Genomic DNA, 15,877 nt, shown 5'->3' with positions numbered 1-15,877 from the left:
CTCCAGCCCTCTGCTAGAGCCTGTGCAGGGATATCACCCCCCTCAGGCACAAAAACACTGGGTACTGTGCACTGATTCACCTTAAGCAGCAGGGCAGGTATGTACTAGCCAAATTCCCTGTCAGGGCAACACCTTGGAGAGAGGGAGGGAGAGTAAGGGAGAGGTGTGGACTAGAGAGTAAAGATGAGGAGGTAGGTAGAAGGAGAGAGAGAGACTGAATAATTACATCTGCATACTAAGTAGTACCATTTATTATTATTATTGTAGTTATTATTATTCCAAATAGTAGTTGTAAGGGTGTAGGTGTGATTGTAACGGTAGTAGTTTAATTATGATAGAGGTGGTAGTAGTAGTAGTAATGATGACGGTAGTTGTAGTACTGATATAATGGTGATGATAACAATGGCTGTGTCCGAATACCCACACTTGCATGCTAAATAGTAGACCGTTTGAGTATGCAAAAAAAAATTGTTTAATCGTTTGTGACATTTTCCGAAAATTGTATGTACCTTAAATGCCCGGATGTCATACTCATTTAGGCTTTTCATCTAGTAGAATTCACTGTACACACATTTCACAGCCACAATGCATTGGAAGAGGGGACTGCGAGTTTGGATCAGTGGTGTAAAGAACTTAAGTAAAAATACACTGTGTACTTATCTGTACTTTACTATTTATATTTTTGACAACTTTTACTTTTATTCCACTACATTCCTAAAGAAAATAATGTACTTTCTACTCCTTACATTTTCCCTGACATCCAAAAGTACTTGTTACATTTTGAATGCTTAGTAGAACAGGAACATTGTCTAATTCACACACTTATCAAGAGAACATCCCTGGTCATCCCTACTGCCTCTGATCTGGCAGACTCATTAAACACAAATACTTTGTTTTGTGAATTTTGAGTGTTGAACTGTGCCCCTAGCTATCCATAAATTAAAAAAACAAGAAAATCGTGTTGTCTGGTTTGCTTAATATAATACATTTTAAATGATTTTACTTTTACTTTTGATACTTAACTACATTTAAAAACAAATACTTTTAGACTTTTACTCAAGTAGTATTTAATGGGTGACTTTCACTTTTACTTGAGTCATTTTCTTTTAAATTGTCTTCACTTTCACATAAGTATAAATATTTGGTACTTTTTCCACCACTGGTTTTGATAGCTAGATCTCTAAACAACAAAACAACTTGAAAGATGACAAATAGCAAAGCTTTTGCGGTGGTGTTGAAATGTGTCACACCTGCTCCCGCTCTCTATCTATCTGGTGCCCTTCATTACGCACACCTGTCACCATCATTACTCGCAGTTGCGCAATATTGGACTCACCTGGACACCATTACTTTGTTGATTACCCCTTTATATTTGTCTGCTCCTCAGTTTGTTCCCTGTGTCAGCATTGATGTCCTTATTTTCCCTGTCCAGATGCTGTTCCTGTTCTACGTCCGTTGTTTATTAAATATTCACTCTCTGTACCTGCTTCTTGTCTCCAACATTGATCCTCACAGTAAGTAGTTTTGTTCTCCTTAAAATGATCACAACTATTCAGACTAAGTGCAGTCGCAAAAACCATCAAGTGCTATGGTGAAACTGGCTCTCATGAGGACCACCACAGGAAAGGGAGACTCAGAGTACCTCTGCTGTAGAGGATAAGTTCATTCGAGTTAACTGCACCTCAGATTGCATCCCAAATAAATGCATCTCAACATCAACTGTTCAGAGGAGACTGTGTGAATCAGACCTCCAACGTCAAATTGCTTCAAAGAAATCACTACTAAAGGACACCAATATGAAGAGACTTGCTTGGGCCAAGAAACACAAACAATGGACATTAGACCTGTGGAACTCTGTCCCTTGGTCTGAGTCTAAATTGGAGATTTTCGGTTCCAACCGCTGTGTCTTTGTGAGACGAAGACTAGGTGAACGGTTGATCTCTGCATGTGTGGTTCCCACCGTGAAGCATGCAGGAGAAGGTGTGATGGAGTGGGGGTGCTTTTCTGGTGACACTGTCTGTGATTTATTTAGAATTCAAGAAACATTTAACCAGTATGTCTACCACAGCATTCTGCAGGGATACTCCATCCCATCTGGTTTAGAGTTAGTCCCACTATCATTTGTTTTTCAACCGGACAATGACCCAACAGACCTCCAGGCTGTGTAAGGGATATTTGACCAAGAAAGAAAGTGATGGAGTGCTGCATCAGATGACTTGGCCTCCACAATCACCCTACCTCAACCCAATTGAGATGGTTTGGGATAAGTTGGACTGCAGTGTGAAGGAAAAGCAGCCAACAAGTCAGCATATGTGGCAACTCATTCAAGACTGTTGGAAAAGCATTCCTCATGAAGGTGGTTGAGAGAATGCCAAGAGTGTGCAAAGCTGTCATCAAGGCAAAAGGTGGCTGCTTTGAAGAATCTCAAATATAAATATGTTTTATTTTGTTTAACACTTTTTGGTTACTACATGATTCCATATGTGTTATTTTATAGTTGTGATGTCTTCACTATTCTACAGTGTAGAAAAATAAAGAAATACCCTGGAATGAGTAGGTGTGTCAACTTTTGACGTGTACTTTATATTTGATACCGATACATCTACTGTTGTGTTTTACTTTCAACATTCAAAAATGCACTCTCTCATCTGAGCTACCTTGTAGGTGCATGGTGACAATTAGATACGTTTTACTCAACAGTATGTGCTAAATAGTACATAGTACGATTAGTGCAGTGTAGGCGAGTCAAATTTCGGACACGGACAGTTAGTTATAAGTTAGTTATAGTTTAGTAGGTAGAGGTAGAAATGCTACTTTTGGTAATGGTATTGATAGTAGGGATAGTTGTTGGATTTTAGAATTGGTGTTAGTTGTGGTGGAAGCATTCATTTTAGTAGTAATAATGGTAGCATGTCAGCCTCCAGTATTTATGCTGCAGTAGTTTGTGTCGGGGGGCTAGGGTCAGTTGGTTATATCTGGAGTACTTCTCCTGTCTTATCCAGTGTCCTGTGTGAATTTAAGTATGCTCTCTCTAATTCTCTCCTTCTCTCTTTCTTTCTTTTTTCTTACTTTTCTTTCTTTCTTTCTTTCTTTTTGAATTCGGTGGGTCGCTAGCTGCACGTCTAGCCCAAAGAGGTTTTAAAGGTGGGGAGAAAAAAAGTAGAAAGAGAGCTGGGAGGTAGAGAGCGGGGGTTAGAGAGAAAGTTATCATAAAGAAACGCCTAGTAGATATCTGTATGCCCTCCCTCCGCCCTCATAGATCTTGGCACCAGGCTGTGGTGAGAGTGAGAGGAGATACAGTATGTAAATAACTCATAGCTCGATTGCACTGGGCCTTAGCTCCACACACACACACATGCATACAGTCACTGCTTGAGGCTGCCAGAGCAAACAGGGCGGCAGTTATTGTAGAGGACAATTACATACTGTTAAAAATAATACACTTGGTCTGTGGAGGGCCTGTTTCTAAACCCCATGGTGAATAGGAGAACACACATTAGTGGGATCACACACACAATACACACCTAGTCAAAACATGCCACTGCAAATGTATGTGTGCACATTTAAAGTCAGCCATCCGTGACCTCCCAGGCATTTATTTTCACCCTATCCTGGCTGCCTGTCTGCTGACCTCACTGTCCCAACAACCCAACGTCCAAATGGAACAATTATCCCCAATTTAGCACTCAGACAAAATGGATCACTCCCATCAAATTACATATAGCATTAAGAAAAGCAACAAGAGGGAGGAGATAAGAGTGGTGAATAGTCTGCACCTTAGCGGAAAACAATCAATTATACAGTATTATTTTTGTATTATCAACAGTAAAATACTGTGAAATGTTTTACTGCGGCACACTGTAAATTATGATGCATTGTGGGAAAAAGTGGGTGGGGACAGAATTGATGTATTTCGAATGGTACTGTAATTCCACCCCACAGAATACAGTACTGTACCACAACTTCGGAGTGCCAAAAACCTTTTGCCCACTAGTGGGTGCATGGTATTGTTGTTTCTGGCTCATTAACATATTTTGAGGTGTGCCTTGTAAGAGGCCATATTTGTTGCACCCGTAGGTGAGAATGATGTACAAATGTAACTCTTATGTGATCATAGTGACTCCCCAGTTACAAATGCATGGCGTGGCAGCAATTCCTAAACCTTCTATGGTTGCGCATTTTGCCATGTCCTTTTGGCCTTTTTTGCCATTTCCTTTTGGCCTGTTTTGCCGTGTAGTCTCAGTCAGTGTTGAAGCCTTTATTAAGTTCTCTAGGAACGCAAGTGACATAAAAGGCCAAATGTGAATTAATATGTTGCTGCACTTTACCTAACAGCCAACCTGCCTGCACGAACCCTTGTAATTATAGTAAAATACTGTGAAATACAAACCGCTCCCTTCAATGAATTTACTTCATTCATTACGATTGCCGTAGCATTACCAATCTTTTTTACAGTACAATAGTACATTTTACGGTATTGTACACAGTACTTGCTTTAATACCATATTTACAGTACCAGTCAAAAGTTTGAACATGTACTCATTCCAGGGTTTTTCTTTATTTTTAATATTTTCAACATTTTAGAATAATAGTGAAGACATAAACTATGAAATAACACATATGGAATCATGTGGTAACCAAAAAATATATATATTTGAAATTCTTCAAGGTAGCCACCCTTTGCCTTGATGGCAGCTTTACGCACTTGGCATTCTCCCAACCAGCGTCTTGAGGTAGTCACCTGGAATGCATTTAAATGACCAGGTGTGCCTTGTTAAAAGTTAATTTGTGGAATTTCTTTCCTTCTTAAAACTTCTTAGGGCTGCAATCCCGGTAACGGGATCGATAAGCCAGTGAAAGTGCAGGGCGCCAAATTCAAACAACAATAATCTCATAATTAAAATTCCTCAAACATACATGTGTCTTATAGAATTTTAAAGGTAATCTTGTTAATCACACCAAAGTGTCCGATTTCAAATAGGATTTTCAGCGAAAGCACCACAAACGATTATGTTAGGTCACCGCCAAATCACAGACAAACACAGTCATTTTTCCAGCCAAAGATAGGAGTCACAAAAAGCACAAATAGAGATAAAATTAATCACTAACCTTTGATAATCTTCATCAGATGACACTCATAGGACTTCATGTTACACAATACATGTATGTTTTGTTTGATAAAGTTCATATTTATATAAAAAAATCTGAGTTTACATTGGCGTGTTACGTTCACTAGTTCCAAAAACATCCAGTGATTTTGCATAGCCACATCGATTCAACAGAAATACTCATCATAAATGTAGATGATAATACAAGTTATACACATGGAATTATACCTTTGATGATCTTCATCAGAATGCACTCCCAAGAATTCCAGGTCCACAATAAATGCTTGATGTGTTCGATAATGTCCGTTATTTGTGTCCAATTAGCTACTTTTGTTAGCGCGTTTGGTAAACAATTCCAAAGTCACGAAGCGCGTTCCCTAAAAGCTAACGAAATGTCCAAAAGTTCAGTAACAGTCAGTAGAAACATGTCAAACGATGTATTGAATCAATCTTTAGAATGTTGTTAACATAAATCTTGAATAACATTCCAACCGGAGAATTACATTGACTTCAGATGTGCGATGGAAACAGAGGTCCCTCTCATGTGAACGCGCATGGTCAAAGAATGGTCAGGTCATGGCAGACCTGACTAATTCCCCTCTCATTCCCCCCCCCCCCCTCACAGTAGAGACATCAGACAAAGTTATACAGACTGTTGACATCTAGTGGAAGCCGTAGAAAGTGCAAACTCATTCATATCGCGCTGTGATTTCAATGGGATCTTGGTTAATGTTCCAACCGGAGAATTCCTTTGTCTTCAGAAATGCAATGGAACGCAAGCTAACTATCACGTGAACGCGTGTGGCTCTCTGGCAGACCTCTAACTCAATCCCCTCTCATTCAACCCCACTTCACAGTAGAAGCTTTAAACGAGGTTCTAAAGACTGCTGACATCTAGTGGAAGCCTTAGGAAGTGCAATATTACCCCATAGACACTGTGTATTCAATAAGCAAAGTGTTGAAAAACTACAAACCTCAGATTTCCCACTTCCTGGTTGGATTTTTTCTCAGGTTTTTGCCTCCCATATGAGTTCTGTTATACTCACAGACATCATTCAAACAGTTTAGAAACTTGTGTTTTCTATCCAAATCTACTAATTATATGCATATTCTAGCTTTTATGGCTGAGTAGCAGGCAGTTTAATTTGGGCACACTTTTCATCCAACATTCCCAATGCTGCTCCCTACCCTAGTGAAGTTAACTTCTCTGCGCTACGGATCCCTTTTACGGGATCATTTTCCTAAACAACCTCTGAATTGCAGGGCGCTAAATTTTACTAAAAATATTTATAATCATTCAATCACAAGTGAAATATACAAAACACAGCTTAGCTTGTTGGTAATCCACCAATCGTGTCAGATTTTGAAAATATGCTTTACAGAGAAAGAAATCCAAGCTTTTGTGAGTGTATCAATCAATGCTAGAACAGCTAGCCCCAAATTAGCATGGTCACGAAAGTCAGAAAAGCAATAAAATTAATCGCTTACCTTTGATAATCTCCGGATGTTTGCACTCACGAGACTCCCAGTTACACAATAAATGTTATTTTTGTTCGATATATATTACTTTTATAACAAAAAACTGCCATTTGGGTTGCGCGTTATGTTCAGAAAACCAAAGCCACGTTCTGTTCGCCAAAAATTCCACAAAGTATCCGTAATGGTCGTAGAAACATGTCAAATGTTTATTATAATCAATCCTCAGGTTGTTTTTAACAAACATAATCGATCAATTTCAACCGGACTGTAACCTATTCAATAAGAGAGAAAAAGAAAATGGAAAGCTATCCTCTCGCTAATTTTTCAAAATAAAAGCCTGAAACTATGTCTAAAACTATGGTCACAGCCTGAGGAAGCCATTGGAAAAGGAATCTGGTTGATACCCCTTTAAATGGAAGAAAGACGGGCCAGGAAACACAGATAAAAATAAAAAAAATCACTTCAGGGTTAGATTTTCTCAGGTTTTCGCCTGCAGAATCAGTTTTGTTATACTCACCGACAATATTTTGACAGTTTTGGAAACTTTGGAGTGTTTTCTATCCTAATCTGTAAATTATATGCATATTCTCGATCTGGACCTGAGAAATAGTCCGTTTACCTTGGGAACGTTATTTAAAAAAAAAAAATCTGACCCCTAGCGTCGAGGTTTAAAAGTAATTTACCACCTTCACAAGTGCAGTCTCAGTGCTATGATGGAGTCTAAAACCAGACTGAAGCATTTTGTATACATTGTTTGTCTTCAGGAAGGCAGCTTTTTAAACAAAAATTGAGAGGAATGGGAGATTCGAAATAGGCCGATAGTTTGTTATATTTTCTGGGTCAAGGTTTGGCTTTTTCAAGAGAGGCTTTATTACTGCCACTTTTAGTGAATTTGGTACACATCCAGTGGATAGGGAGTCGTTTATTATGTTCAACATAGGAGGGCCAAGCACAGGAAGCAGCTCTTTCAGTAGTTTAGTTGGAAATGGGTCCAGTATGGAGCTTGAAGGTTTAGAGGCCATGATTATTTTCATCATTGTGTCAAGAGATATAGTACTAAAACACTTAAGTGTCTCCCTTGATCCTAGGTCCTGGCAGAGTTGTGCAGACTCAGGACAACTGAGCTTTGGAGGAATACGCAGATTTAAAGAGGAGTCCGTAATTTGCTTTCATATGATCATGATCTTTTCCTCAAAGAAGTTCATGAATTTATCACTGCTGAAGTGAAAACCATCCTCTCTTAGAGAATGCTGCTTTTTAGTTAGCTTTGCGACAGTATCAAAAAGACATTTCAGATTTTTCCAATTAAGTTGGAAAAATAGGATGATCGAGCAGCAGTGAGGGCTCTTCGATACTATACGGTACTGTCTTTCCAAGCTAGTTGGAAGACTTTCAGTTGGGTGTGGCGCCATTTCCGTTCCAATTTTCTGAAGCTTGCTTCAGAGCTCGGGTATTTTCTGTATACCAGGGAGCTAGTTTCTTATGACCAATGTTTTTTGTTTTTAGGGGTGCAACTGCATCTAGGGTATTGCGCAAGGTTAAATTGAGCTCCTCAGTTTGGTGGTTAACTGATTTTTGTCCTCTGACGTCCTTGGGTAGGCAGAGGGAGTCTGGAAGGGCATCAAGGAATTTTTGGGTTGTCTGAGAATTTATAACACGACTTTTGATGCTCCTTGGTTGGGGTCTGAGCAGATTATTTGTAGCGATTGCAAACATAATAAAATGGTGGTCCGATAGTCCAGGATTATGAAAAAACATTAAGATCCACAACATTTAATCCATGGGACAAAACTAGGTCCAAAGTATGACTGTGGCAATGAGTAGGTCCGGAGAGATGTTGGACAAAACCTACTGAGTTGATGATGGCTCCGAAAGCCTTTTGGAGTGGGTCTGTGGACTTTTCCATGTGAATATTAAAGTCACCAATAATGTGAATATTATCTGCTATGACTACAAGGTCCGATAGGAATTCAGGGAACTCAGTGAGGAACGCTGTATATGGCCCAGAAGGCCTGTAAACAGTAGCTATAAAAAGTGATTGAGTAGGCTGCATAGATTTCATGACTAGAAGCTCAAAAGACGAAAACGTCGGGTGTTTTTTGTAAATTGAAATTTGCTATCGTAAATGTTAGCAACACCTCCGCCTTTGCGGGATGCGCGGGGGATAAGGTCACTAGTGTAACCAGGAGGTGAGGCCTCATTTAACACAGTAAATTCATCAGGCTTAAGCCATGTTTCATTCAGGCAAATCACATCAAGATTATGATCAGTGATTAGTTCATTGACTATAACTGCCTTGGAAGTGAGGGATCTAACATTAAGTAGCGCTATTTTGAGATGTGAGGTATCACGATCTCTTTCAATAATGGCAAGAATGGAGGTCTTTATTCTAGTGAGATTGCTAAGGCGAACACCGCCATGTTTAGTTTTGCCCAACCTAGGTCAAGGCACAGACACGGTATCAATGGGGATAGCTGAGCTGCCTACACTGACTGTGCTAGTGGCAGACTCCACTAAGCTGGCAAGCTGGCTAACAGCCTGATGCCTGGCCTGCACCGTATTTCATTGTGGAGCTAGGGGAGTTAGAGCCATGTCTATGTTCGTAGATAAGATGAGAGCACCCCTCCAGCTAGGATGGAGTCCGTCACTCCTCAACAGGCAAGGCTTGGTCCTCCATAACCTTCCTGATCACCTCCCCTAAATCTGTCACTCTCCTGGGTTCTTCCCTCAGGCGTTGACGCTGTTTCTGTTTCTTGTCTGTACGCTTTTGTGTTTCTTGTTTTGGTACATGTTCTTTTATTTATAAAATGATTCACTCACTGTACTTGCTTCACAACTCCCAGTGTACACGTTACAGTCTTACACACTCTTGCCTACATCTAGCTGATCTAGGGTGTAATGACTTGTTTTATTATATTTTTTTACATTTTTAGACATATGTTTCATGACTGCTGCAAGATGAATTGCCTGTTTGAGGACATTAACGTTTTCTGAATCCTTAGTCCAAACAGTTACGTTTTGCAACTAAAATTATGTTTATGTTTATGTTGGACAAATTATAAATGTACCTTGACTTGGATGAGTTGAAGTGTTGGATTGCCTTAGCAGCTAGCTGATATAAATATACAGTTGAAGTCGCAAGTTTACAGACATTTTAGACAAATACATATAAACTCAATTTTCACAATTCCTGACATGTAATCCTAATAAAAATTCCCTGTCTTAGGTCAGTTAGGATCACCACTTTATTTTAAGAATGTGAAATGTCAGAATAATAGTAGAGAGAATGATTTATTTCAGCTTTTATTTCTTTCATCACATTCCCAGTTGGTCAGAGGTTTACAAACTCAATTAGCATTTGGTAGCATTGCCTTTAAATAGTTTAACTTGTGTCAAATGTTTCGGGTAGCCTTCCAAAAGCTTCCTACGATAAGTTGGGAGAATTTTTGCCCATTCCTCCTGATAGAGATGGTGTAACTGAATCAGGTTTGTAGGCCTCCTTGCTCTCACACACTTTTTCAGTTCAGCCGACACATTTTCTATAGTATTGAGGTCAGGGCTTTGTGATGGCCACTCCAATACCTTGACTTTTTTGTCGTTAAGCCATTTTGCCACAACTTTGGAAGTATGCTTGGGGTCAATTTCCATTTGGAAGACCCATTTGCAACCAAGCCTTAATTTCCTGACTGATGTCTTGAGATGTTGCTTCAATATATCCACATAATTTTCCTACCTCATGATGCCATCTATTTCGTGAAGTACCCCAACCCCTTCTGTAGCAAAGCACCCCCACAACATGATTCTGCCACCCCCGTGCTTCACAGTTGGAATGGTGTTCTTCGGCTTGCAAGCCTCCCCCTTTTTCCTCCTTCATTATGGCCAAACAGTTCTATTTTTGTTTCATCAGACCAGAGGACATTCCTCCAAAAAGTACGATCTTTGTCCCCATGTGCAGTTGCAACCCGTAGTCTGGCTTTTTTATGGAGGTTTTGGAGCAGGGGCTTCTTCCTTGCTGAGTGGTCTTTCAGGTTATGTCGATATAGGACTTGTTTTACTGTGGATATAGATACTTTTGTACCTGTTTCCTCCAGCATCTTCACAAGGTCCTTTGCTGCTGTTCTGGGATTGATTTGCACTTTTCACACCAAAGTATGTTCATCTCTAGGAGAAAGAACACGTCTCCCTCCTGAGCGGTATGACGGCTGCGTGGTCCCATGGTGTTTATACTTGCGTACTATAGTTTGTACAGATGAACGTGGTACCTTTAGGCGTTTGGAAATTGCTCCCAAGGATGAACCAGACTTGTGGAGGTCCACAATTTTTTTCTGAGGGCTGATTTCATTTGATTTTCCCTTGATGTCAAGCAAAGAGGCACTGAGTTTGAAATACATCCACAGGTACCCCGCCAATTGACTCAAATTACTTCAATTAGCCTATCAGAACCTTCTAAAGCCATTACATAATTTTCTGGAATTTTTCAAGCTGTTTAAAGGCACAGTCAACTTAGTGTATGTAAACTTCTGATCCACTGGAAATGTGATTTATAAGTGAAATAATATGTCTGTAAACAATTGTTGGAAAAATTACTTCATGCACAAAGTAGATGTCCTAACCGACTTGCCAAAACTCTAGTTTGTTAACAAGACATTTGTGGAGTGGTTGAAAAACGAGTTTTAATGTCTCCAACCTAAATGTATATAAACTTCCAATTTCAACTGTAATTACTCTGTTGAAATCAGGTTGTTGAGTAGTCTAAAATACTTGAATTAGCTAGTGAAAGTGAAACTGGAGGAAAAAAACTCTCTCTCTCTCTGCTTCTCCTTAATTTTAGAAATACATTTGTTCATAACTGTTCAACTATTGTCTTTCTCTCTCTTTGAGTCAATTACCCACTACATGTTATGCACTGCATTGCTAGCTAGCTGTAGGTTATGCTTTCAGTGCTAGATTCATTCTCTCATCCTTTGATTGGATGGACAACATGTCAGTACATTTTGCAAGAGCTGTGATACGTTGGAGGACGTCCTCTGAAAGTCATCATAATTACTGTGTCTATGGAAGGGGGTGAGAACCTGGAGCCTCTTAGGTTTTGTATTGAAGTCAATATACACAGTGGAACCATACAGAGTGCTGTTGAGGTTACTATAGACAGTGTGTTTTAATTAGTTATTTGGTGACGTGAATATTTTTAGTAGAGTTTTATCTAAAAAAAGGATAACTTTCATTATTTTTATGAAATTCATTGAGTAGGATGGTCCTCCCCTTCCTCCTCCGAGGAGCCTCCACTGGCACGCACAATCATGGGGGTGTTGGAGGTGAAGAATTATTAGAGGAAGGGGATTGACGGAAGAAGCATGGTGAGTTATAGACGGGAAATGAAGAAGTCTAAACATAACACTTCCAGCATCCGTGTTCCTGGGGTTTTCCTGAGCGGAATCCGTCTGTCACTGTGTCATGGAGCCTGTCTCCGAGGTGACATTAGAGGGTCTGGCTCTTGTCTTTGGCTGTGTCCAATGGGCCCTGATCAGAAGTAGTGCACTATATATGGAGTAGGGTGCCATGTGGGACGCAGCCTTGGGTTCTCTGGTCCTAGCTTTGGCTCAGTCAGGGGGGATGTGGTGTGGACACAGGGTGGACGACCTCAGTTACTGTGCATGTGGGCGTGCACGTGCACACTAACAAGCATGCACAGATGCATGCAAACGAACACACACACACACACACACAGAAAGTAAGATGTTCCATGACCCAGAATCAACCCAGTCAATGGGCCCTTATCTCAACACAGTTTAATTAAAGATTTTGAGATGACACCTGTGACCTGAGTAAAGACTCTTACCTTACCTGATCTTATGGAACACCTGTGAAGTTACAGGGGCTGTGTGTGTGTGTACGCATGAATAGTGTGTACATAGCGAGGAGGCCATGCACAGTCTCCCCTACCAGAAAAACCACATGATGTCACTTGTGGTAAATTACATGGTTTTTCTTTAAGGATCTCCAGACCAGACAGATCGAGAGCAGAGAGGGCTGCTTCCCCTTGGCAGACCCAGGCAACTTAATGGACAGTGATGACAGATAAATTATGAGAACTGGACATGCCATTCATTTATTAAACCTCTTAATTCTGTCTTTGAGAGAAAGGTGACCTTCAGAGTGTGTGGACAGTGACACGTGCACAGATATTGTGTTTGTCTGTGCATGCGTGCTTGCTTGCGCCTGTGCATGCGTCGAAGTGTGTGTTTTTGTGTACATCAGTGTGTGTCTGTTGGAATGAAGAAATTAATGTGTATACTTGTCTATGTCTACATAAAGAGTGTGTGAGAGAGAGAATGACAAATGTAAATCAACACGATTAAAGCTGCACTATGCAGAAATCGCGTCGTCATGTCCTGGTTGCTAAAATTCTAACAGGAATCCTAATTTCTGTTTATATGAAAAAACAAGCCGTATAGTGTAGAGAATGATTGTACCATCCAAACCGCTGCCTGCTACAACCTCCGACGCGACATCAAACATTCAAAAGGACAATATAGGAGGAAGGTGGAATCCTATTACACCGGCACCAAAACTCGTCGTGTGTGGCAGGGCTTGCAGACGATAACGGATTACAAAGGAAAACTCAAGATGGCGCCAATAGAGATGGTCGCCTCGCTTCTAGTCCCTAGAAAACTAAGCAGTATTTAGATTTTATGTGTTATTTCTTACATTGTTAGCCCAGAAAATCTCTAGGTGTTATTACATTCAGCTGGGAAGTACTGTTGGATATCAGAGCGACCAGGAATACGACTTTCCCGAAGTGGATCCTTTATTCGCACCACCATCCAGGACATTGGATCTAATTCCAGAGGCCGACCCAAAACAATGTCGCCGCAGAAGAGACGGAGTGGCCTCCTGGTCAGACTTCGAAGGCGTGCACATCACCCACCGCTTCAGAGTATATTACCCGCCAATGTCCAGTCTCTAGACAACAAGGTAGACACAATTAGGACAAGGGTTGCTTTCCAGAGAGGCGTCAGAGATTGTAACATTCTCTGTTTCATGTTAACATGGCTCCCTCGGGATATGTTGTCGGAGTCGGTACAGCCACCTGGGATTCTTCATAAGACAGAAATAAGCATCTCATCTCTAAGGGAAGAAGAAGGGCGGGGGTGTATGCGTCATGATTAACGACTCATGGTGAAATCGAAAACAACATACAGGAACTGAAGTCCTTTTGTTGACCTAGCATTCCTTACAATCAAATGCCAACCATATTAGCTCCCAAGAGAATTCTTGTCAGTCATCGTCACAGCCGTGTACAGTTGAAGTCGGAAGTTTACATACATTTAATCCTAGTAAAAAACACTGTCTTAGGTCAGTTAGGATCACCTTATTTTAAGAATGTGAAATGTCAGAATTATTTATTTCAGAGCTGGTGTAACTGAGTCAGGTTTGTAGGCCTCCTTGCTGGCACAAACTTTTTCAGTTCTACCCACAAATGTTCTATAGGTTTGAGGTCAGGGCTTTGTGATGGCCTCTCCAATACCTTGACTTTGTTGTCCTTAAGCCATTTTGCCACAAATTTGGAAGTATGCTTGGGGTCATTGTCCATTTGAAAGACCCATTTGCGACCAAGCTTTAACTTCTTTGGGGTAGGGGGCAGAATTTTCACGTCCGGATGAAAAGCATGCCCAGAGTAAACGGCCTGCTACAAAGCCATAAAAGCTAGAATATGCATATCATGAGTAGATTTGGATAGAAAACACTCTGAAGTTTCTAAACCTGTTTGAATGATGTATGTGAGTATAACATAAATCATATGGCAGGCAAAAACATTAAAAAAAATCCAACCAGGAAGTGGTAAATCTGAGGTTGGTCGATTTTCAACTCAGCTCCTTTGAAGATACTGTTGGATATTGGTAATGTTACACTTCCTAAGGCTTCCACTAGATGTCAACAGTCTTTAGATCATTGTCTGATGCTTCTACTGTGAAGTGGGGCTGAAAGAGAGGGGAATGAGTAAGGTCTGCCATGAGCTGACCATGCTCTGACCATGCGCGTTCACATGAGAGGGAGCTCTGTTCCATCGCACTTCTGAAGACAATGGAATTCTCCGGTTGGAACATTATTGAAGATTTATGTTAAAAACATCCTAAAGATTGATACATTGTTTGACATGTTTCCACTGACTGTTACGGAACTTTTTGTAATTTCGTCTGCTTTTAGTGAACGCGCTTCGTGACTTTGGATTTGTTTACCAAACGTGCTAACAAAAGTAGCTATTTGGACATAAATGAACAAAAAAATGTTTTATTGTGGACCTGGGAGTGCATTCCGATGAAGATCAGCAAAGGTAAGTGAACATTTCGAATGCTATTTATGACTTTTGTTGACTGCATAATATAGCGGATATATTTGTGTCTTGATTGGGCTCTGAGCGCCAACTCAGATTATTGCATGGTTTGCTTTTTCCGTAAAGCTTTTTTGAAATCTGACACAGTGGTTGCATTAAGGAGAAGTGCATCTAAAATTCCATGCATAACAGTTGTATCTTTTAGCAATGTTTATTATGAGTTTCCTGTAAATTGATGTGGCTCTCTGCAAAATCAAAGGATGTTTTGGAACTTCTGAACGTAAGGCGCCAATGTAAACTCAGATTTTTGGATATAAATATGAACGTAACCGAACAAAACATACATGTATTGTGTAGCATGAAGTCCTATTAGTGTCATCTGATGAAGATCATCAAAGGTTAGTGATTAATTTTATCAATATTTCTGATTTTTGTGACTCCTCTCTTTGGCTGGAAAAATGGCTGTGTTTTTCTGTGGATAGGCACTCATCTAACATAATCGTTTGGTTTGCTTTCGTTGGTAAAGCCTATTTGAAATCGGACAGTGTGGCTGGATTTACAACAAGTGTATCTTTAAAATGGTATAAAATACATGTATGTTTGAGGAATTTTAATTATGGGATTTCTGTTGTTTTGAATTTGTCGCCCTGCAGTTTCACTGGCTGTTGACGAGGTGAGACGCTACCGTCCCACATACCCTAGAGAGGTTAAAGCAAAATAACTGCCCCGCCACTTATTTTGTATAACATTTTGGGATGGGTTAGATGGGTTAGATTCCCATATCCCAGACTGTAGCTTTAATGTATTCCCCTATATATACACTCCAACCAACCACAGAAAGACAGTGTTTCCTCAGGTATATAAAAAGCATAAGGAAGCACAAAGAGTACAGACATCCAGGCGTGTGTTTGCTCAGGGTGAGGCAAGGCCAGCCCTGAAGTGTAGAGGACTGTAG

This window comes from Salvelinus fontinalis, chromosome 1 (genome assembly GCF_029448725.1).
Source record: "Salvelinus fontinalis isolate EN_2023a chromosome 1, ASM2944872v1, whole genome shotgun sequence".
NCBI lineage: Eukaryota > Metazoa > Chordata > Actinopteri > Salmoniformes > Salmonidae > Salvelinus > Salvelinus fontinalis.
Note: the sequence above shows the minus strand (reverse complement) of the source record.